Source organism: Tamandua tetradactyla, chromosome 2 (genome assembly GCF_023851605.1).
Source record: "Tamandua tetradactyla isolate mTamTet1 chromosome 2, mTamTet1.pri, whole genome shotgun sequence".
In the NCBI taxonomy this organism is placed as follows: Eukaryota; Metazoa; Chordata; class Mammalia; order Pilosa; family Myrmecophagidae; genus Tamandua; species Tamandua tetradactyla.
Genome location: NC_135328.1, coordinates 136,256,585 through 136,280,117, shown reverse-complemented (window position 1 = coordinate 136,280,117; position 23,533 = coordinate 136,256,585). Strand labels below are relative to the sequence as shown.

Sequence of the window (23,533 nt, the reverse complement as noted above, 5' to 3'; positions counted from 1 at the left end):
AATGAGAGGATACTATGAACAACATTATGCTAATAAACTAGACAATGTAAATGAAACGGACAACTTCCTAAAAAGGCATGAACAACCAACATTGACTTGAGAAGAAATAGATGACCTCAGCAAACCAATCACAAGTAAAGAAATTGAATCAGTCATTAACAGGCTCCCCAAAAAGAAAAGTCCAGGACCAGATGGCTTCACATGTGAATTCTACCAAGCATTCAAGAAAGAATTAGTACCAATCCTCCTGAAACCCTTCAAAAATTGAAGAGGAGGGGAGGCTATCTAACTCATTAATGAAGCCAATATCACCCTCATACCAAAGCCAGACAAAGATACTACAAGAAAAGAAAAGTACAGACCAATCTCAAATGAATACAGCTGCAAAAATCCTCAACAAAATTCTTGCAAATCCAATCCAGTACCACATTAAAAGAATTATACAGCATGACCAAGTAGGATTCATCCCAGGTATGCAAAGATAGTTCAACATAAGAAAATCAATTAATGTAATACACCATATCAACAAATCAAAGCAGAAAAATCACATGATCATCTCGATTGATGCAGAAAAGGCATTTGACAAAATTCAACATCCTTTTTTGTTGAAAACACTTCAAAGGATAAAAATAGAAGGGAATGTCCTCAAAATGATAAAAGGAATATATGAAAAACACACAGCTAACATCATCCTCAGTGAGGAAAAACTGAAAACTTTTTCCCCTAAGATCAGGAACAAGACAAGGATGTCCACTATCACCATTTTTATTCAACATTGTGTTGGAATTTCTAGCCAAAGCAAATAGACAAGCAAAAGAAATACAAGGCATCATTGGAAAGGAAGAAGTAAAACTCTCACTGTTTGCAGATGATATGATACTATATGTCAAAAACCCAGAAAAATCCACAGCAGAACTACTAGAGCTAATAAATGAGTACAGCAAAGTGGCAGTTACAAGAGCAACACCCAAAAATCTATAGTGTTTAATACACCAGTAATGAACAATCTGAGGGGGAAATCAAGAAAAAAATTCCATTTATAATTGCAACCAAAAGAATAAAATATTTAGAAATAAATTTAACTAAGGAGACAAAAGACGTATACAAAGAAAACTACAATAAATTGTTAAAAGAAATCACAGAAGACCTAAATAAATGGAAGGGCATACTGTGTTCATGGATTGGAACTATATTTTTAGTTAAGATGTCAATTCTACCTAAATTGACTTATCAATTCAATGCAAAACCAATTAAAATCCCAAAAACTTACTTTTCAGAAATAGAAAAACCAATAACCAAATTTGTATGGAAGGGCAGGGTGCCCTGAATAGCTAAAATATCCTGAGAAAGAAAAATGAAGTCGGAGGTCTCATAGTACCTGACTTTAAGGCATGTTACAAGGCTACAGTGGTCAAAACAGCATGGTACTGGCATAAAGATAGATATACTGACCAATGGAATCAAATGGAGTGCTCAGATTAGACCTTCTCATATATGAACAATTGATCTTTCATAAGGCAGTCAAACCAACTCAGCTGGGACAGACCAGTCTCTTTAATAAATTGTGTTTGGAGAACTGGATATCCACATGCAAAAGAATGAAAGAGGATCCATTTCTAACACTTTATACAAAAAATAACTCAAAATGGATCAAAGACCTAAACATTAGAACTAAGACCATAAAACTTTTAGAAGAAAATGGAGGAAATACAAATGTGAGCATTGAAGAAATAAATAAAGAAATGGGAACTCCTCAAAATTAAATACTTTTGTGCATCCAAGAATTTTGTCAAGAAAGTAAAAAGACAGCCTACACAATGGGAGACAATATTTGGAAAAGATATATCAGATAAAGGTCTAGTATCCAGAATATATAAAGAGATTGACAGACAACTCAATTACGAAATGTGCAAAAGACATGAACCGACATTTCTCTGAAGAGGAAACACAAATGGCTAAAAGGCATTTGAAAAGATGCTCAACTTCCCCGGCTATTAGGGAAATGCAAATCAAAACCACAATGAGATATCATCTCACAACCACCAGAATGTCCATCGTCAATGATCCAGCAAAACCATCGCTAGGTATCTACACAGAGGACATGAGGGCAAGGACATAAATGGACATTTGCATACCAATGTTTATAGCAGCAATATTTATAGTTGCCAAGAGATGGAAATAGCCCAAATCCATCAACAGATGAGTGACTAGACAAGCTGTGTATATACATATGATGAAATATTATGCAGGTGTAAGACAGAATGAAGTTATGAAGTATGTAACAACATGGTAAGGATATTATGCTGAGTGAGATTAGCCAGAAACAAAAGGACAAACACTGTATGGTCTCACTGATATGAATTAACATTAGTGAATGAACTTGGAGAACTTCAGTTAAGTACAGAGACTATCAGGAGATAGAAATAGGGTAGATATTGGGTAATTGCAGCGGAATGGATACAGATTGTGCAACAGGACTGATTGTAAAAATTCAGAAATGGATAGCACAATGCTATCTGATTGTAGCACAATATTGTAAGTACATTGAATGAAGCTGAGTGACAGAATGATAGAGGGAGGAGGGCTGGGGGCACATATGAAACCAGAAGGAAAGATAGATGATAAAGACTGAAGTGATATAATCTAGGAATGCCTAGAGTGTACAATGATAGTGATTAAATGTACAAATTAAAAATGTTTTTGCAAGAGGAAGAACAAAGGAATGTCAATATTACAGGGTGTTGAAAATAGATGGTAATTCATATTTAAAAAATTCAAGTTCTGTGTGAGACTAAAGCAAGAAATGTGTATTTGGTACAAAATTTATATTTTGACTAGTACATTTCCTAATTTAACTTATATGGACAGTTTAATTAAACACCTGTATGTTTAAGTACATGAAGCCTTGAATAGGGCATGAGATTATGTAGGATTTTCCAGGTTAGTTTGATGCCCCAGTAAATCCCAGAGTGATTTGAACAGTGAACCAAAAAGTATTTGCAAACTCTCCCCGGGGGAATGTGGAGAAAGAGGGAAAATTCAACTTCCTCATTTGGAGAAGTCTTGATATTCTCACAAGCAGTGGGGACAACCAAATCAATAGGCTCAGCCTTCAATCTTGGGGTTTGCTCCTATGAAACTTATCCCCCCAAAAGATAGGCTAAGCCTACTTAAAATTTGGCCTAAGAGTCATCCCCAGAAAACCTCTTTTGTCTCTTTTTCTGTAAGCCAACACAGCAAGCAAACTCACTGCCCTCCCCCTCTCTTTGTGAGACATGACTCCCAGGGGTGTAAACCTCCCTGGCCACTTGGGACAGAAATCCTAGAATGAGCTAGGACTCAGCATCAAGGAATTGAGAAAACCTTCTCGACCAAAGTGGGAAAAGAGAAATGAGACAATATAAAGTGTTAGTGGCTGAGAGATTTCAAACAGATTTGAGAGGTTATCCTGGAGGTTATTCTTACGCATTATAAAGATATCCATTTTTTAGTTTATGGTGTATTAGAGTGGCTAGAGGGAAGTACTTGAAACTATAGAGAGATGTTCCAGTAACTATGTTTCTTGAAGATGATTTTATAGTGATATAGCTTTTGCAATGTGACTGTGTGATTGTGAAAACCTTGTGTCTGATGCTCCTTTTATTTATGGTATGGGCAAATGAGTGAAAAATATGATTAAAAATAAACAAATAATAGGGGGAACAAAGGTTAAAATAAATTAAGTAGATTGAAATACTAGTGGTCAATGAAAGGGAGTGGTGGCATGTATGAATTTTTTCTTCTTCCTTTTTCTGGAGAGATGCAAATATTCAAAGAACGATCATGGTGATGAATACACAAGTATGTGATGATATTGTGAGCCATTGATTGTAATCGTGTCAAAGAATGTTCATATGTCAAGAATAATTGTATATCAAGAATGTTGGTATGTTGGTTCATTGTTTATGATAAAAATATTATTTTTTAAAATGTGGCACCTACACTCAAGGAGAGCTTCAAATTTGAGAAATAAAAGCATAGTCATGTGACTCTGTTGATTGTGCATTGCTCTGATTATGATTATTTAATGGTAGTTACAGAAATCAACTTGAACTAGTGTAAGCAAAAATGGTCTCCCTAATGGCAGGAATGTAGCTGGACTTCAGAAAGGAGTAGAACTGGAAACTAGAAATCCTTTAGCCCCCACACAAGTGCTGTCTCCCTGTCTCTTGTTTGTGAATCTCTCTACTTACTCTTTCTCTACAGTGTTCTGCTAATTCATCCCCCAAGGAAAAAATATGGCTGCCTATAGTTCATAGGTCCATAAAACAACCACTAAATTTTTTCTCTCCCCCCCACCCTCAATTCCAAATGACTTCTATAACCAAAAGCACCCCAACAGAGACCATTAGGTACATGCTTTCAGCTTCAAGTAACAGAAAATCCAACTAAGAGAGGCTTAATTCTTTGCTGCTCAAAGTGTGCTCTGTAGATCAGCAGCACTAGCATCACCCAGAGGCTTCCTAGAAAAGCAGAATCTCAGGCACCACTTCAGACTTACTACATCAAAATCTGAGTTTTAAGAAGATCTCCTGGTGATTTGTATGCACATTAAGGTTTAAGAAGAACAGGCTTAAATCATAAAGATGATTCATTATTTCATATTACAAGAAGGCCAAGATTGGTGGTTCTAGGGCTGGTTAATTCAGAGGCTCAGCAGTGCCATCAGGACAGTGATGACCAAGGCCATCCTTCTGCTACACTGCCCTCTTAGGCTAGCTCCCCTAGCACTCCTCATGAAGTTACTGCATTTCTATGCTTTCCATCCTTGCACAACCATGTTGTAAGGCTACAGTAGTGGGTATCCCTTCATAAGTGTGAGAAAAATCTTCCCAGTATTCCCTCAATAGATTTCCTCTCACAAATTGTTGATTGAATTTTGTCAATGACTATTCCTAAACCAGTTACTGGTGAAGGAATGCAAATATTTTGATTGTCAGACTAAACAAGATTCACCCCATGAATCTGGGGAGGGACTTAACTTCCCCTGAAGCACATGGCTTCCCATTATTGCAACAAACTTGGGCTACCGTGAGCAAGAAATGAGGATGAGTGGGAATTTAGTAAGCAACCAACAGTGTCTTCTATATCAATATAGCAACAAGCACTCATATGTAAAGCATAAATTTAACATACGAAGTACAAAGACCCATTGTGAAGTATTAAGATAGAAGAGTCATTGTGTCAAGTGGGGGCAAACATAAAAGAGATCTTTCATCATTTAATGTGAATTTATCCGCAATCCCCATGTTCATGTGCTTGCCCAGTAACCTTCAACCCCTCGTTAGAAAGCAATTTCTCCAAAGACAACCAACTTGAAAACTCACTGCAAGCATTTTTTTTTTTTGAGACTGTGGTGAGTAGTGATGAAATTGGAATGGATATTGTTTGACATAATTGTAAGTCGCCACAATGAGATGCTGAAATTATTACCGCATCAAGATCTTAATCAATAACTTGAGCATTAAACTGATACATAAAGTAATAGCAACAGTTATTATGCCCTAAATCACTATTCTAAACACTATACATGAATTGAGGTAATTTAATGTCCATAGCCACCTTATTACAAATATTTATAACATACAGGGGAGAAAACTGAAGCAGATGAAGAAAACATAACTATAGTCAAAACTAAGAAGCAGAGGCAGGATTTGAACCAGATAGTACCAGGGCTTGTGGTCACAGTCTTTGCTCCACATGAACATCCAGTGGTTTTTATGCATGTTCCCTTCTGAAACTGGAAGTCACTGCTTAAAAGTGTTACCAGTTAACAGCATGAGAATCTAGGCTTAACACCTGAGGCAGAAAAGATGTCTTCTTGTGAGAAAATATTAAGCCACATGGAAATTCATCACAAAGCTATAAGCCCAAAGGAGCTCACTGCCTTTTTTTTTTTTCAACTTCATCTACTGACATAGCAATATTGTGCTCTACTGAATACTCAAGGGAAAGAAATGTAATAATGCTTCCCTACCAGTTGAACACTTGTTGACTCCCTCATATTTATATCTCCTACTTACTAGCTAATAATGTGGGGGGGAAGTATTACAGCTAAAACAGTATCCCCAGTTTTTCTGTCTACTGGCCACTGATTTTTAGCAGTTACATAAAGGGTGCGATTTAATAAAATCTGAATCTAATTTAGTCTGTACTCCAAATGTCAGCTATGGTTTCATTATTCTTAGGTTGTTTGTAACAAAACAGTCTTAATAACCTAGTTACGATTTTTCTGTAAGGTCTACAGAGGTCTTAATACATTGGCTCATTAAAGATTTGCGGGAGCCGGTCCGGTCCGGTCCGGTGCTCCCGCTTGGGGTCTGTCTCTCAGCGAACGGGGGGACTCGGGCAGTCGCGATCTGCTTTCGGGTCCTGGGGGCTCGAAGGTGTGTGAGGGCGCGCGACGCTCAAGGAAGAGTCGCGGGAACGAGTGGCGTTATACATCGAACGTTTATTACAGGAAGTGCAGAGGTTTATATAGTGGTGAGGCGGAAATAGGGGGCTAGGGGAGGCACGCTGCGTGATTGGTGAGGAGGCTAAGGGTGGCAGCGAGGGATTGGGTGAGGTGAGAGCCAATTATAGGATGTTGCTGGGCAAATAACTATGCTTTTGCTGGGCAGAGGACTATGGTGTTGCTGGGCAGAAGACTATGGCCAAGAGTAGGCCAATCAGATAGTGGTGTGATGTGACATCAGAAGTTGCTAGGTGGAGGGCCTGAGAGATGAGATTGATATAATATCCAGCAAAGATTCATATATGTTCTTTTTCTTAAAGTATTTAGAATGACTTAAAGTAATAGTATATAATTCTTGGGTCTTATCTTTTCCTAAATCAATTCATTGTATTAACCACATTTGCCTTGCCTCTGTGGTAAATTCAAATGAGCAGATAAAGGATGAGTTATAAAATAGATTTTTTAAATATCAGAGGTTGTATTGGTTATACAAGGGAAATGGTGAAGGTATTAGGTCGTCAATCCTCCATAGAACTAAGTGGAAGAAAAATTTGTAGACTTTATATTTTTAAAAAAGATGCATGGAGTATTTCATATCTGAGTTTTCCATCAAGTATTGCTTTTGGTTGTTGTTTGTATGCTGTATGGCGGGGTCACATTTCATTTTTTTTCCATGTGAGTATCCCATTATTGTAGCACCATTTGTTGAATTTTTGTTTTATTTGCTTATTTTGCTTGTTTGTTTGTTTTTTGGGAAGTGCATGGATCAGGAATCGAACCTAGGTTTCCTGCAGTACTGGCAAGAATTCTACCACTGAACTCTATGCTTGCACCCCCTCCACCAAGTATTGTTGATACTGGCCTACTAAATAATTTTTGGTAGAATTGCCTATGTAAATCATACATTTAAATTATAATAACTAAATTTTCATTGAGTAAAGGCCCTTGTGCCATTAGAGCACCTCTATTAACAATTAATATTCTAAAAATTACAAATTAACCAAATAGATCTTAATCAGTCAATTATTTGGAGATTGATTCAACTTCTGAGAGGTGCCTGGTTTTGTCTTTGCCCATCATTAACTGGTTTATTAAGCATTCACTGGACACTTGTCTCTTTTGTAGAAACTGTAACCTTTCTATAAATTAAGGAAAGTGCAGATCTGGCTAAGTGCTCATCATCTAAGGGATGAGTTGAAAAACACACATTAAAAAAATCTATGCAATAGGACAGGCATCATTTTCTAAGTACATTTACTTTATTTAATTCAGTCTTAATGCTTTATTTAATTCAATTAGTCAAGGAGAGTACAGTGTATTAATTTTTCCAGGGAGTCTGAAAGTTTAGCATGAGGCATGTTGAAGGTGAAACTTCCTCACAGGTTGGTTGGCTACCCCTGCTGATGAGCTTGATGTCATCATTTGCTTTATCAAATACTGTATTTAGAACCTCTTTCCCATCCTCCATGCTTTGCATTTACATTTGCTTAATTCTGGCTGCACTTTATTCTTTGTGAACCTGGGCATAGACATCAGACCCTGGGACACAGGAGTAGTAAATCTGTGGCTGCCTGTTTTTCTTTCCCAGCCCCTGGCAGCCGGAGTTCAGACTTGGCCCAAGAATTCTTCTCAAGGCATGCCTGGAGGGCAATACTACTAATCTGTTGGTGCTTGCAGGAAGTTTGAAACTCCTTACCCTTTCTACCCTGGAGCCTCTCACATCTTTATCTTTCTGCTGAGCCATGACCCTGGTAAGAATCTCCACCCTTGCCTATGATCCCTCAGTCTTTCTGGGTTGCAGAATAATCCAGAAACAGACTACCTAATTTCCAGTACACCTAAGCTTCTGCTTGGAAATTCTCTTATTGATTTCTGGTTGATTTCCTAGCATTCCCTAGTTGCCAATCAATAACGTTTCTCTATTTTTCATGACAGCATACGTGATTTCTTTCCATTGGACTTTAATTGTTCCTCTGACATTTATTATATTTATTATATTCTCTTCTGTATTAATGTTTTGTCTGTATGTCTCTTCTCAATTGTAAAGACTTTGAAGATAGGGAACTATTCTTACTCATTATCATTAGTTTTATAGCCCCAGCATAGCATAGTGTTGATGTTCAATAAATGTTTGGTGACTATACTGTTTAAAAAGAGGGCTTACTGGCAGGACTGATTTGGAAGATCAGAATGTACACATTAGCCATTCCATTCATTCACTCACTTACTCATTCACTCATTCAATAATTATGTCCCAGGCACTGCCGTATGTAATGGCTCTTATGATATCACATGACAAAGGGGAGATGGAAGTCTCTAGAAACAAACTGCTGGTATCATACCAATTTGTCCAGAAATTGCTGAGTGTAGTGGGGCTGAAGGGAATTGAGCATGTTGACAGATTTAACTGCAATGTATTTTACAGCATTAGAAAATATATTCTTCAAAGGGCATTGAAGAGTTATAAAATTCCATTTTTAATGATTTCATGAAATAGAAGCAAAGTGAGAAGAGACTTTTTTTGCATCTGTTTCCTAGATTTACAGTTTCAAAAGATTTTTTTGTTTGTTTAGTATCTGCTGTTTAATGTTTTGTGAAAATGGACTCAAAGGAACCCTATTTTAACCCTGCAGAATGAATTGCAGATGTTTTTCCTTTTTACTTTGCCCAAATATCAACGTATGAGAATCTCAGCCTTATAATTACAGGTCAATACTATAAGAGGTGCTGATTATCTACACTTGATTCACTAATTATATTGTCTTTCCTTCTTCCACACCTAAAGGTTACATTTACATAAAAGATATTCAAAGATAACACATTATCATCAAAGTGGCTTTTGCTTTTACCATTCAAGTTACAAACCTAACAGAAAAGGACTAATATGAGAGATAGCTCTATCACCCTGGATACAAGACTTTTTGACACTGTCATAAAATCATCTTCATTATGTCGTACCTGTAAAATTCTAATATCCTGATTACTGCATATTACAAGCCTCCACTCCCACACTAACTTTCTGTCTTTCCTCCCTGTATTTTTGTAATCCCTCCCAATTAAAGCACAGAGATGGAAACATTACATCAAACTTTTGTGCAGTTTCCAAACCGGACTGTATAAGAATCACCTGAGCTTTTAAACACACGTGCATGTACACACACACATTAGGCACCATTCACAAAACTGATTTTGCGAGCCTAAGTTGGGGCTCAGGAATTTGTATTTTATTTCATAAAGCATGTCAGTTGCTTTTGATGTGAGCCAGAATTGGAAAACAATGCCTACTTAACAGTGCCACAAGTTATTTAGAATTGCAGCCAACAGAGAGGTTTAATGATACACAAATAATGTCACAGAATCGAAGGACTACTGAAATAATATGGCAACTGTTTTCCCCCCAAGTGTTCTCATCTTGCAAACTGTTCCCCCTTCCAAAAAGCCATTCGTGATGTAAATTCTTACCTATCTGACCTCCCTCCCCAACATCACCAATAATAACCTCAGGTAATAGCAGAGGAGCCTGAATGCAATATAAAAGAAAGACACCATTTCCACAGTAAAAGAGGCAGCCAGCATTTTAGAAAGATTTTATATTTGATTTCACATTTTTATCAGCTTGGGTCTCCTAAAATCAGATCCTAAGATCTGGATTTCAGGGCAAGTGAGGGAGTGAGGAAAGTAAGAGAGAAGGGAGGAAAAGCCAATAAAGGGATTCTTATTGAGTGGATTGCCTTTGCGGGCAATTGGTCTGCTGCGGGCTCTATTAGGAGCAGTGTAGATGTACCTCAGAGAATCAGCATCCGAGGACCAGTAAGCTAGAGTATTTATTCACCAGCATCAGCCCCTTATTGATTAAAGGTTAAATCCCAGTCCAGAAGGGATGCCCTATCATCAAGCCAGGCAAGCTCCTATGGGGTGGAGGAATCAGACGGAGAGCAGAGGTGTCAGTCCTTGAGACTGGAAGTTGTCTATATGCACAGAAACGACCTGCTACTGCAGGTGAACCTTGGGAGGGTCTGAGGGAATGTGGGGTAGTGCATTCAAGCATCTCTGACAATATTTGAAGCCTAAATGTTGAGAAACTTTAGTGGGTTGTTGTCTATATTATCAAATACCCTAATATAAACAAATGATCCTGCCAGTACAGGCTGATTTGGGACATGGCCTGTAGGAAATGGATGACAGGAAAGAGTAGAGGGCCATAGAGACATTTCCTTTAGTCACAGCCATGAAAGGTTTTGCTTGTCATAGGTATGAGATGTTGGAAATTTGTTCCAGTCATTGTACCATCTGCTCTCAGATCCTGCCTTCTCTGCTCTCTATGACAGAGAAGTACATTTTCCAAGTTGTCTTGTCCTCTAGCTTCCTGATGGGTTTAGCATTGACAAATATGGAGGGGCAACAGATGGGGAAATGCCAGAGTATTTCTCTTTTTCTCCCTGCTTTGAGGCAGCACTAGCTGCATCTCCTCTCTGTGATTCCTGCTTCCATCAGCCTGTCCCTCCCTCTCTAGTCCCAACTCCTGCCAGGAGGCCCCTTCCCAGTGTCCAGCTTCTGTGGGAGTACTCAAGATCCTATCTGACTCTCTCCAGCCTTGTTTGGCTTCGTGGCTCTTCTCTCATGTGTAACAAATCCCTTGTGTTAAATTTCCTCACTGTATCAATTGTGGCTGTTTCCTTGACTAACAAAACCTCACTGGTTATCACTGTTATTTGTTGTGTATGAAATTATACTTACAGCTCTCTTTCCAAACTGTAAATTCAATCATTTTCCATGTATTGTATTTAAGATCTGAATTTGGAGCATCTCCAAATGTGCTAAAGAGTGCTCTACACATTCTCTAGATTCCAAAGGAAAGCAGTAGTTATAATTCTAATGTTCAAAGTAGACCAATGAGACAGAAGGCTTCCTCAACAAGACTCATGTCTGGATTAACACCTGCTACACTTTTACTTACTGGGCACTCCCACCAAATTCAGTGCTTTTAATTTTTAAAAATAGTGTACTTTATTTAGACAAGTTTTCAAGTGTAATAGGTATACTGGCATAGCTTGAATAACTATTTTAATCCTAATTTCTACTATCTCACTTTCTCCTAAATACATATATTAGGTTTCCTATTGCCGCTGTAACTAAATACCATGAATTTAGTGACTTAAAAACAGCATAAATGTATAATCTTACTGTTGTGGAGATCAGAAGTCCAAAATAGGTCTCACTGAGCTAAAATTGAGGTGTCAGCAGGGCTGTGTTATGGAGGCTCACGACAGAATAAGTTTCCTTGCCTTTTCCTGATTCTGGAAGATGCCTGCATTCCTTGATTTGTGGCTTCCTTGCTATCCAAGGCCAGCATTGGCTGGCTAAGTCTTTCTCACTTTGCATCACTGGGATACTGACACTTCTGCCTCTTTCTTCCACATTTAAGGACCCCCGTGATTACATTGGGCTGTCCCAGATAATCCTGGATAATCTCCATATTTTCAGGTAAACTGATTAAGCACCTATCTTAGTTTGCCAGTGCTCCTATGACAAATACCACAAATTGGTTAGCTTAACAACAGGAACTTATCATCTCACAATTTCAGAGGCTAGAAGTCACAAATCAAGGTGTGTTGGCAATGCTATGCTTTTTCCCCATAGTCTGCAGTATTCTGGGGCTGGCGTGCTGTAAACACAAAGTTCCCTGGCTTGCATCTCTGTCTTCTGACACACGGTTGTACCTCTCTCTCCTTATGTCTGCTTTTCCAGTTTCTGCTGACTTCTGCCTCCTCTGTGGCCCTCTCTGATTGGGCCAAATTTCTTCTGCTTATAAAGACCTCTAATAATACAGATTAAAGCCCACCCTCACTCAATTTGGCCATGCTTTAACTAAAAATAACATCTTCAAAAGGCCCTATTCACAAACATTTTCATGCAAGAAGCACCTGGAACTTGGAGAGGGAACCTGGAAAGTAAGAACTAGAAAGGCACCAAAAGTCTTTGTCTTTCATTTCTGCTTCTTTCTGCAGGTCTGTTTTATTCTTCTTTGTCTGCAGACTGACTTTTTTATCATCTCAGTCCACATTGCAGAATATGGCCACTCACAGGGACTAACTGTCTCTCAGTCCCAATTCCAAATTCTACAATGAGTGGGAGGATAATCTGATTGGCCAGTTTGGGTCAATGTTGACCCCAGTTGCAGCCAATATGGCTAGGAGGACAAGCTCATGCATATGAACGGAACCATTCTGGAAAAAGGATAATCTCTAAGAGCTTTAAAAGGACAGCAACATCAAGTGCGGGCATGTCCAAGTTCAAGTCCAGAAAAATCAGCTAAGGTAGCAGATACAGTAGCTTTTCTATTCTCATAATTTTAGCAAGCAAAGCACAATAAAGTGGGTTCTAATCTTAAAGTAAAGCTACATACTGCCTGCTTTGTGTTGACCATAGAGGAGGGCTAGGAGCCTGGTGGTGACTCCATCCTTAATCCACACAGCAGAGAGATTTTGGCACTGACTCATGGTGAATTTACTGCAGCCACTTGTATAAGGTGGATGAAGAGGGTAGTAGTACCTGGAATACTAAATGGCATACAGGGCAATAGTTGACTCTGTTGACAAGGGCAGATTCCAATTCTTATGGGTTAAGTGGAGTTGGGCTTTCCAGATTCTCCCATCTCCCTATCCATATTCTGTTCCCACATGTTCAGGGCCTTCACCCATGCATTTCCAAGACAGTGGCCCAAATGCCAATATTATACCTCTTCATTCTCTACAACCTGCTTCCTTCATGCACATCCATACCCATACTCAAAATCACATAGGTGCCTATGAGAACTTTAATCAAATAAACTTAAAGATTATAATCAGATAGACTAATTCATGAATCAAGTTAAAACATACATGTATTTCAAAAACCCACTTCTGTTCTATTTACAGGGAAAGAGAGTCAAAGTAAGATTTTAAAGTAAGTTACAGTCAGGAAACAGGTTGTGAAAGTTGTTGAAAGTAAGCTAGGAAGTTTAATCCTTTATTTTAGCGATTTGATGCAAATGAACAATGCTGGTTCAAAGAACAGAAAATTAAGCATCATAAATTAATCAGGCGGAGAGGAACTTATCTCTAATTGCAAATAGACCACTGGCAGGTTTTACACAAACTCAAGTCATATAAATTCCTGCCTACCTCATAGCAAACATTATTTTAGTGTCAGGGAGCAGAAACTAATAAATCAGCAATTCTCTAAATCAAGATTGGTGTACTGAGTCTGGGAGAAGGGACTTTTTCAAACCCTGCCCCTTTCTCTTACTTCTTCTGAATTCAAATACAATTCCTACTTGCATACTGCCAATAAATAAAGAATTATGTTCCTAATGAGACTAAATTGTGTAAATGAATTGTGTGGAGACAAAGAACCACTAATCTAACAATGCAAAAACATTAAATGCAGAAATCACAAAACTCAATAAACAGCGATCAGTCCTTTTCAGTGATATGAAATGCAAACCTCAAGATGTCTCTCAGGTTTGGTTTGCCAAAAGGATTTCTCCAGCCTTAAGCTCCAAATATGTGGGTTTCATGGATGAGCATGTCAATCTGAGACTTTAACATGCACTCTAATAAAAAAAATCCAACAGTTTCCCACAAAGGAATGCCAGATCTAAGATTTAAAATGGTATGGTAGAGTATAATCTATCTAGTGGTCTGAGAGAGAGGATAAAGCTACACCAGGGAAATTCTGGATTTGGGTGAATTCTCTGGAGATGACCTCCATTATCAACATCAGCAGCATGCCCATCTTGGGGTGGTTGCCACTGCCTCGGAAAAGCCCAGGAGGCTCAATTTTGAAGTTGGCAATCCTCTCTCTGTGGTTATCCATAACACAAAAGCCATATTCTTTCAATAATTTTTCATTCTCCTCTTTCATTTTCAATTTCTCTTCTTTGCTCATCTGTTTCCGAGCCTCTAGACTGTGCTTTGAAATACTGGCTCATCTGGGTGAAATCACATTTGCTTAAGTTGGTAATAATATTCTTGTCTTCATTAGTCATTTCCTTTCTCCAGTCTTTAAAGAAATTTTTCCTAAATATTTCCTTAGTATATTCATGGTCGAGCATTTTTGCAAAGAATGTAGCTACTTCTTCTGCTTTGGGGCTCAGCTTCATGACTTTACCATCATAATAAAACTTGACACTCTCCGGAAGAGGTTCATATGGTGGAGCAAACACAGGACCTTTGTGTTCTAAGAATTTCCGGTTGATGCCTTCAGGATAGCTCTCTTCTTCCCACCGTTTCCACTGCTGCTCTTCGGTTTTTTTTTCTTGTTATCTGGCTCAGAAACTTTATCTTTATCTTTGCTCTTGGGTTTTTTCAATTTACCATCCTCTTCTTCCTCTAGTTTTCGTTCCTTCTTGACATCTTCAGTTTTAATTTTTTTAGGTTTATAATCAGCATCATCCTTATCGCGAGGTCTGTTTAATGGCTTTATATCCTCTTTAGGAGGAGGAAAATAGCCATCATCTTCAGGTTCATCTTTAATTCGTGGTGGACTGGAGAAGCCATTTTCCTTCTCCTTCTTTATTTTTGCATCCCCAGAGGCTCTAATCTTTTCCTCCTTTCGTTTTTCCTTGTCTCTGTCTTTATGTTTATCTTTATGCTTTTCTGAGCTTCCATCTTTGTGTTTGGTTTTCTCCTTTTCTTTGTGTTTCTTTTCAGAATCTTTATGTTCACTGTTGCTATGCTTAGACTTTTCCCAGTGCTTCTCCTTGTCCTTCTTGTGCTCTTTGTGCCGGTGTTCTCGATCTTTGTGTTAATCTTTGTGTTTATGAGAAGCATTCAATCGGAAATCCGCTTCGATCTGGGAATCGCTGTGGAGATGGTCCCCACTCATGTCGGCCTTTTTTAGAGCATGCTTTTCCTCTGAGTCTTTAGATGAAAGAAACTTTAAAAATAAAATCTCAGTTGTTGTGTGTTCTCTAATCTCACACAATTTCTTCATTTGAAAAATAAAGTTAATGATAGTGCTCATTTCCCAGAGTTGGTATGGGAATTACATGAGTTAATATGTGACTGGAAAATTGAATCATGTACCTTAACAAAAGATGTCTTCCAAATCTTAATCCATGTTCCTGTGAGTGTGAACCCATTCTTTGTGGAATCATTTGTGAATGGGATCTTTTAGGATCCTATTTAGGTGTGGCCAAATAGAATCAGGTTGAGCCTTAACCTGTATTACTGGAGGCTTTATAAAGAGAAGTCAGAGAAAGCCACAGGAAGAAGCCAGAAGTCAGTAGAAACCAGAAGAGCAGACACAAGGAGGGAGAGATTGCCATGATCAAGCCAAAGACCCTCGAAGATTGCAGCAGATCAGCACCAGAATGCAGGAGAAAGCATGGTCTTGCTGACACCTTGAATATGAACTTCTAGCCTCCCAAGTTGTAAGCCAATAAATTCCTATTGTTAAACCAATCAGGGTATGGTGTTTGTCATAGAATTTCTGGCAAACCAAGACAATAAGTAAAGTAATAGCAACTGTCTAGGTCTGATCAGAAACCACACAGTAAATTAAACCTGGGAAGTTTAATGTAAGAAAATAATTAACTATGATTAAGAGGTTAACTATGATATGTAAGGAAACCCTGTATGATACATAAGGCTGAAAAAACTTGGAAGAGGTTTAGACCTTGTAGGAGAAGATGTTATTCAGTCCACTGTATAATGGAGAAGTTTTTGTGTTTGGACAGGCTGGAGCTGTTCTGGAGCTTCTGGGTAATCAACAGGTCAACCTCAGGCTTGGGGAAGCAGGCAATCAGGAACTGGTGGCACAGGTGAGCAGTGGGGTCTGGGGGTCTGTGGGGACATGACCTCCTCAGGGTGTCTGGGTGGCAGGGGTCCTTGGTTTCTGAGTTGATAGTACTGCAGAAAGGATATTGCCAGGCTGAGGTTGCAAGGTCAGAGAGGGATAAGTTTGGGACCAGTGGCTGGGACAGACTCTGTGGAATGTCCTTGCATCTACACTACAGGTCTCAACTTGTGCCACAAAGAGCCGGACGATCTCTTCCTCCAGTAATATTCCCCCAGTGGCCTCTGAGAAAGTTTAATATTATACTCACTTTAAAGGAGAAATACTTAGAGGAATCCAGTATTTATTATAGAGCATATGTTTTATTTTTATATTTATTTTTAAAAATAGTTTCATTGTCAATCCTTAACAAATAAATGTACAAATATTCTATACATGGTGTATAATCAATGGCTCACAATACTATCACATAATTGTGTATGCATCACCATGATAATTTTTTTAAACATTTGCAATTCTCCAGGAAAAGAAAGAAAAAAGAAAAAATTCATACATACCATACCCTTTGCCCTTCCCTCTCATTGACCTCTAGTATTTTAATCTACTCAATTTACTCTAACCTTTGTTCCCCTATTATTTATTTTTTATACATATTTTTACTCATCTGTCCATACCCTAGACAAAAGGAGCATCAGACACAAGGTTTTCACAATCACACAGTCATAAAAGATATATCATTATACAATGATTTTCAAGAAACATGGCTACTGGGACACAGTTCTACAGTTTCTGGCACTTCTCCTCTAGCCACAATAATACACCATAAATTAAAAAGGGGATACTATACAATGTATAAGAATAACCTCCAGAATAACCTCTCGACTCTGTTTGACACTTTATTTTTATTTCTCTCTTCCCCGTTTTGGTCAAGAAAGTTTTCTCAATCCCTTGATGCTGAGTCCCAGCTCATCCCAGGATTTCAGTCCCACTTTGACAGGGAGGTTTACACCCCTGGGAGTCATGTCTCATGTAGAGGGGGTGGGCAGTGAGTTCATTTGCTGTGTCAGCTTAGAGAGAAAAAGACCACATCTGAGCAAGAAAAGAGGTTCTCTGGGGGTGACTCTTAGGCCTAATTTTTTTAAAAGTATAATATAACATATATATAATGCAAAGAAAGAAAAAAACAATAGTTTTCAAGTACTCTTCAACAGGACAGATCCCAGAGTTTGTCATGGACTACCATATCATCGTCTCAGATTTTTCTTTCTAGCTGCTCAAGAATATAGGAGACTAGAAGGAATAAAATTTTTTTATGATCACAATTGACTTTTTTTGTGAAAAATAATATATATACAAAAAAGCAATAAATTTCAAAGCACAGCACAACACAACATATTTCAGACTTTGGTATGGGTTACAATTTCCACAATTTTAGGTTTTTACTTCTAGCTGCTCTAAGATACTGGAGACTAAAAGAAATATCAATTTAGTGATTCAGCAATCATATTTCTTTGTTAAACCCTACCTTCTCTGTATAACTCCACCATCACCTTTGATCTTTCCATCCCTCTCTTTAGGGGTATTTGGCTATGGCCATGCTAACATTTTCATGTTGGAAAGCACTATCAATAATATGGGGTAGGGAGATGGAACTAGCTGATGTTCTGGAGAGGCTGGGACTTCTAGGTTTCAGGATTTATCTGGTCCAGGGACCCATCTGAAGGTTGTAGGTTTTGGAGAGTTACCATAGTACATAGAACCTATGTAGAATCTTATATATTGCCCTAGGCATTCTTTAGGATTGGCTGGAATGGTTTGATTGGGGTTTGGCAAGTTATGATAGGCAGCAATGTCTAACTGAAGCTTCCATAAGAGTGACCTCCAGAGTAGCCTTTCAACTCTACATGAACTCTCCCAGCCAGTGATACTTTATTAGTTACATTTTTCCCCCCTTTTTGGTCAGGATGGAATTGTTGATCCCATGGTGCCAGGGCTGGACTCATCCCTGGGAGTCATCTCATGCCAGGGAGACTTTGACCCCTGGATGTCATGTCCCGCATAGTGGGGAGGGCAATGATTTCACCTGCAGAATTGGGCTTAGAGAGAGTGAGGCCACATCTGAACAACAAAAGAGGTGCCCCAGAAGTAATTCTAAGGCATACCTATAGGTAGGCTAAGCTTCTCCACTACCTACATAATCTTCACAAGAGTAAGCCTCAAGATCAAGGGCTTGGTCTATTGAATTGGGTGTCCCTAATGTTTGACACAGTATCAGGGGATTCCCTGATGGTAAAGTTTAATAGTTCCATATATTTTCTCCCATCCTTCAAGGGACTTTGCCAATACGTCTTGATGATCTGGTTAATACATTCTAGGATATATCCAGGCATTACATTAAACTATACAGGATTAAAGGCCCTCATTCTTGTTCTGGGCTCCCTGTGTTTCAATCATTCAAATGAACTATACAAATAGGTTGAGTTAGATTATGTGCACAGAAAATTTAGGTTCCAGATAAAATAAGTTTCCTCCTTTGGTCTCAAAGAATAGGTGTGGTTCTAAAATATAGACAGTGTCTTCGCTGCACCTGTGTTCTGAATTACTTTAATCCTGACCTGATTGGCTCTGCTCTAATCTTTAAATACCAGGTTATAGATATAGAAAACAGCTTTTCAAAATCCAGAAATAATAATGACCACTCGGGAAAAAATGTGTCTGCTATAAGAGTTTACAATCCAGGCCCCTGTTTTCTCATAAGCATTTTCAAAAAGAGACCATACAATAATTGTTCTTTGATTTCTGGCTTATTTCACTTCACCAAATGTCCCACCAGTTCATTCACATTGCTGCATGCCTCATGACTTTATTCCTTTTTGTAGCAGCACAATATTCAATCATACATACACACCATCATTTGCCAGTCAACTCCACAGTCAGTGCAACTTTCAGCCACCTGCAAAAAAATTAATTAGGTATCATGTATAATGCCCAAAGTTCACAGTCCATCAACACTCTCAATTTTTGATAATTTCTTTGTTCCCAAGAGAAAGATGACTAATAAACACACCCTCACCAAATAGGAAATCTAACCCCCACTTAACTCTAGTCCCTCCCCCGATTATTTACCCCTGCTGTTGCTGCGGTACTGCTGATGTTTTCCTGGTAAGTATAGCCTATAGCATGAAATAGGAGTTTTCCCCCTGTACCCTGGACTTAAGTACTCTTTGTACAAGAATCATACCTTTGAAGTAGTTCTGGCAAGAACTAATTTATATTTCTAGTGTTAATCAGTGGGACACATAGGTCTACACAATGCTTTTCAATCATGCTCACCTTCATATGGCAATATTACTTATAGACCCTCTAGAGAACTGCTTCCACTTCTATCTATTCCTTTATGTTTGAGTTCAGCTTCATTGGCTAACCATTCACCCGTCTCTAGCTCCTATGTATCTCTAAGCCCCCTATATTCTGTATTAGTGGGCACTAACCTCCATACTCAGGCTACCCCCACGCCCCTGCCCATAGTGTCTCACAGCCTCATCCCCCCCCCACCCCCCGAGCTCTGTGCATCAGTTTATGGTACTCCTAGACCCAGCAATATAGAGGACAGGAAAGTTGATGTCAGAGACTCAAAACAGCAAATGGCAAAAAAGATGGAAAACTTTGAATTGGATCTCAGGGAAATGATAGACAAAACAAAGCACATAAACATAAGAATTATTGGTGTCCCAGAAGGAGAAGAGAGCAGTAAAGGGCTAGGAAGTGTAGATGAGGATATAATGGGAAAAACTTCCCAACTCTCATAAAGGATATCAATATACAAGTCAAAGAAGCCCAATGAACTCCAAACAAAATAAATCCAAATAGGCCTTCCCTAAGACACATACTAATCAGTCTGTCAGAACTCCTTTTACTATTTCAACAATAACTTTGAATGTTAACAGACTAAGCTTACCAATCAAAAGATACAGATTGGCAGAATGGATTAAGAAACATAATCCAGCTATACGCTGCTTACAAGAGACTCATTTTAGACACAAGTATACAAACAGATTGAAAGTGAAAGGATGGAAAAAGATTTAACATGCAAGTTGTAACCAAAAGAAAGCAGGAGTAGCTATACTAATATTGGACAAAATAGACTTTAAACATAAAGACAAAAGAGACAAAGAAGGGCACTATATATTAAGTAAAGGGACCATTCACCAAGAAGAAATAACAATCATAAATGTTTATGCTCCTGATCAAGGAGCACCGAAGTACATGAGACAGGCATTGGCAAAACTGAAGGGAGCAATAGATGTTTCGACAATAAAAGTAGGAGACTTCAATACACCACTCAACTCTAAAGATAGAACAAGCAGATAGAAGATCAACAAGGAAATAGAGAAGTTAAATAACTTGGTAAATGAACTAGACCAAACGGACATATATAGGTCATTGCACCCCAAAACACAAGGATATACATTTTTCTCTAGTGTTCATGGAACATTCCGGAGGATAGATCTATAGGGCTTTATAAATTTTAAAACACTGAAATTATTCAAAGCATTTTCTCCCATAAATGGATGGGAGAACAAAAGAACAACAGAATGAATCAGTAAAACCAAAAGTTGATTCTTTGAGAAAAATCAGTAAAATTGATGGGCTACTAGCAAGACTGACAAAGAAAAAAGAGAGAGGATGCAAATAAACAAAATCAGAAATGAGAATGGGTGCATGACCACAGACCCTGAAGAAATAAAAGAAATCATAAGAGGATACTATGAACAACTATATACCAACAAACTAGACAACTTAGATGGAATGGACAAATTCCTGGAAACATACAAGCAAGCTACACTGACTCAGGAAGAAATAGAAGGTCTCAACAAACAAATCACAAGTAAAGGGATTTAATCAGTCATCAAAAATCTTCCTACAAGGAAAAGCCCAGGGCCAGATGTCTTCACAAGACATTATCAAACATTCCAAAAAGAACTAACATCAATCCTGCTCAAACTTTTCCAAAAAGCTGAGGAAAAAGGAACTCTACCTAACTCATTTTATGAAGCTAATATAATTTTAATACCCAAACTGGGTAAAGATGCTCCAAGAAAGGAAAACTAAAAGCCAATCTCCCTAATGAACATAGATGCAAAAATTCTCAATAAAAGATTAGCAAAACGAATCCAGCAACACATTAAAAGAATTATACACCATGACTGTGGTAGTTAGATTCAGTTGTCAACTTGGCCAGGTGAACATGCCTAGTTCTGTGCTGTGGATGTGAACATCATCTGTTGCTGATTACATCTGCAGTTGGCTAGGAGGCGTGCCTGCTGCAGTGAATGATATTTGAGTTAATTGGCTGGTGCTTAAATGAGAGAGCTTAACATAGCACAGCCCAAGCAGCTCAGCATACCTCATCTCAGCACCTGCAGCTCAGCCCAGGCCTTTGGAGATACAGAAAGAAATCACCCCGGGGAAAGTTGAGAGGTTATCCTGGAGGTTATTCTTACACATTAAATAGATATCACCTGTTTAGTTAAGGTGTAATGGAGAGGCTGGAGGGAACTGCCTGAAAATGTGGAGCTGTACTCAGATGGTCACGTTTCTTGAAGATAATTGTATGATGCTATGGTTGTTGCAGTGTGACTGTGTGGTTGTGAGAACCTTATGTCTGATTCTCCTTTTGTCTACATTGACAGACAAGTAAAACATATGGATTAAAATAAATAAATAATGGAACAATTGTTAAAATAAATTTAGTAGACTGAAATGCTGGTGATTGGTGAAGGGGAAGGGGAAGGCGTACGGTATGTATCAATTTTTTTGTTTTCTTTTTATTCCTTTTTCTGAATTGATGCAGATATTCTAAGAAATGATCATGAAGAACATACAACTATGTGATGATAGTGTGAGTTATTGATTATATAACAAGAATGGAATGATCATATGATAAAAATGTTTGTGTTTGTATGTGGTTATGTACCACAAATAAGAAATAAGTTAATTAAAAAAAAGCTGAGGTTGCTGGTTTTTGTCCTGGTGCAGAGGACACAGGGCTGATGGAAAAAGAGAAAAAAAACAGAAGTTTTTGGATCAGACAGCATAAAATACTTGAAAGAGTCTGGGCTCTGAAGGAAAGGAGGGAGCACATAGGATCTGGAGATACACAGAGCAATGTACCAACTTAAGCTCTTGATTAGCAAACCCAAGGAATGGGGGTCCTGCTCTGAAAAAGATTTTTTTCTTTTCTTTTTTTGTGACTGTGCTTCTAGGGCTTCAATACTCTTTGCATACAACTGCAAGGCTTCTCAGGCTCCAACTGCCCCAGGCAAGGGCAGAATTAAGCTTGTTCAAGAGCTTGTCTGGAGGCTGTGCCTTCCCCAGGAGAGGGGTGGGGCCCAGCTCAGATGGAATTCCTCCTTCAAGGAATTCAGACCCCAGGGTCTGGAAAAGTAAAGCAGTTAAAGCCAGCCTACAACCTCTCCTCTGTCTCAACCACACCCCCAGCACAAAGAGTCTGCTAAAGTTAAAGGTACCACATCACCTTATGCTGGGGGATCCCACAAGCAGACAAGTGCCACATACCAGGAAGGATAGGAAAAACACAGAGTCCAGAGGCTTCATAGGAAAGTCTCGCAACCTGACGGGCCTCACTCTCACGGAAAACGGACACAGTTGATGCTTTCCTCCTGAGAGAAGGCCAGTTTGGCCTGGGAAAACCTGGCAGTGGTCTATAATACCTAAGTAGACCCTCCTAAGGGGGGGGAAAGGCACCTTACAGGCAGGGCAAGAAACAAGAACTGAAAAATTCTGATCTGTTCAACAAAACGTAAGCTAGAGGCCTAGAATAAGCTGAAATGAATGTCAAAGAACAGACAGACAACAAAGTCATCCAGCAAGGAAATCCTAGGTAAAAAAAGTGAAAACCATCTCCAGGATAAACTAATTAAGGAAATTAAATGCCTAGACACCAGGAAAAAAATGAATCATACAAGGAAAATTGAAGATATGGCCCAGCCAAAGGAACAAACCAACAAGTCAAATGAGTTACAAGAGTTGAAACAATTAATTCATGATCTTCAAACAGACATGGAAAACCTCATTAAAAATCAAATCAATGAATTGAGGGAGGATATAAAGAAGGCAAGGGATGAACAAAAAGAAGAAACTGAAAGTCTGAAAAAACAAATTGCAGAATTTATGGGAATAAAAGGCACAGTAGAAGGCTGGGGCCAAGATGGTGGCTTAGTAAGGTGTGCGCATCTT

General features: G+C 38.6%; 1 long non-coding RNA gene and 1 pseudogene across 1 annotated transcript in view; both read right to left on the bottom strand.

Annotated features, from left to right (window-relative positions):
• LOC143662307 (uncharacterized) overlaps positions 1-23,533 on the bottom strand; it is a 132,318-nt gene that overhangs the window by 70,985 nt on the left and 37,800 nt on the right. The gene's annotated exons all lie outside the window — the stretch shown is intronic.
• On the bottom strand, positions 13,979-15,361 carry LOC143662305 (DNA topoisomerase 1 pseudogene; annotated as a pseudogene).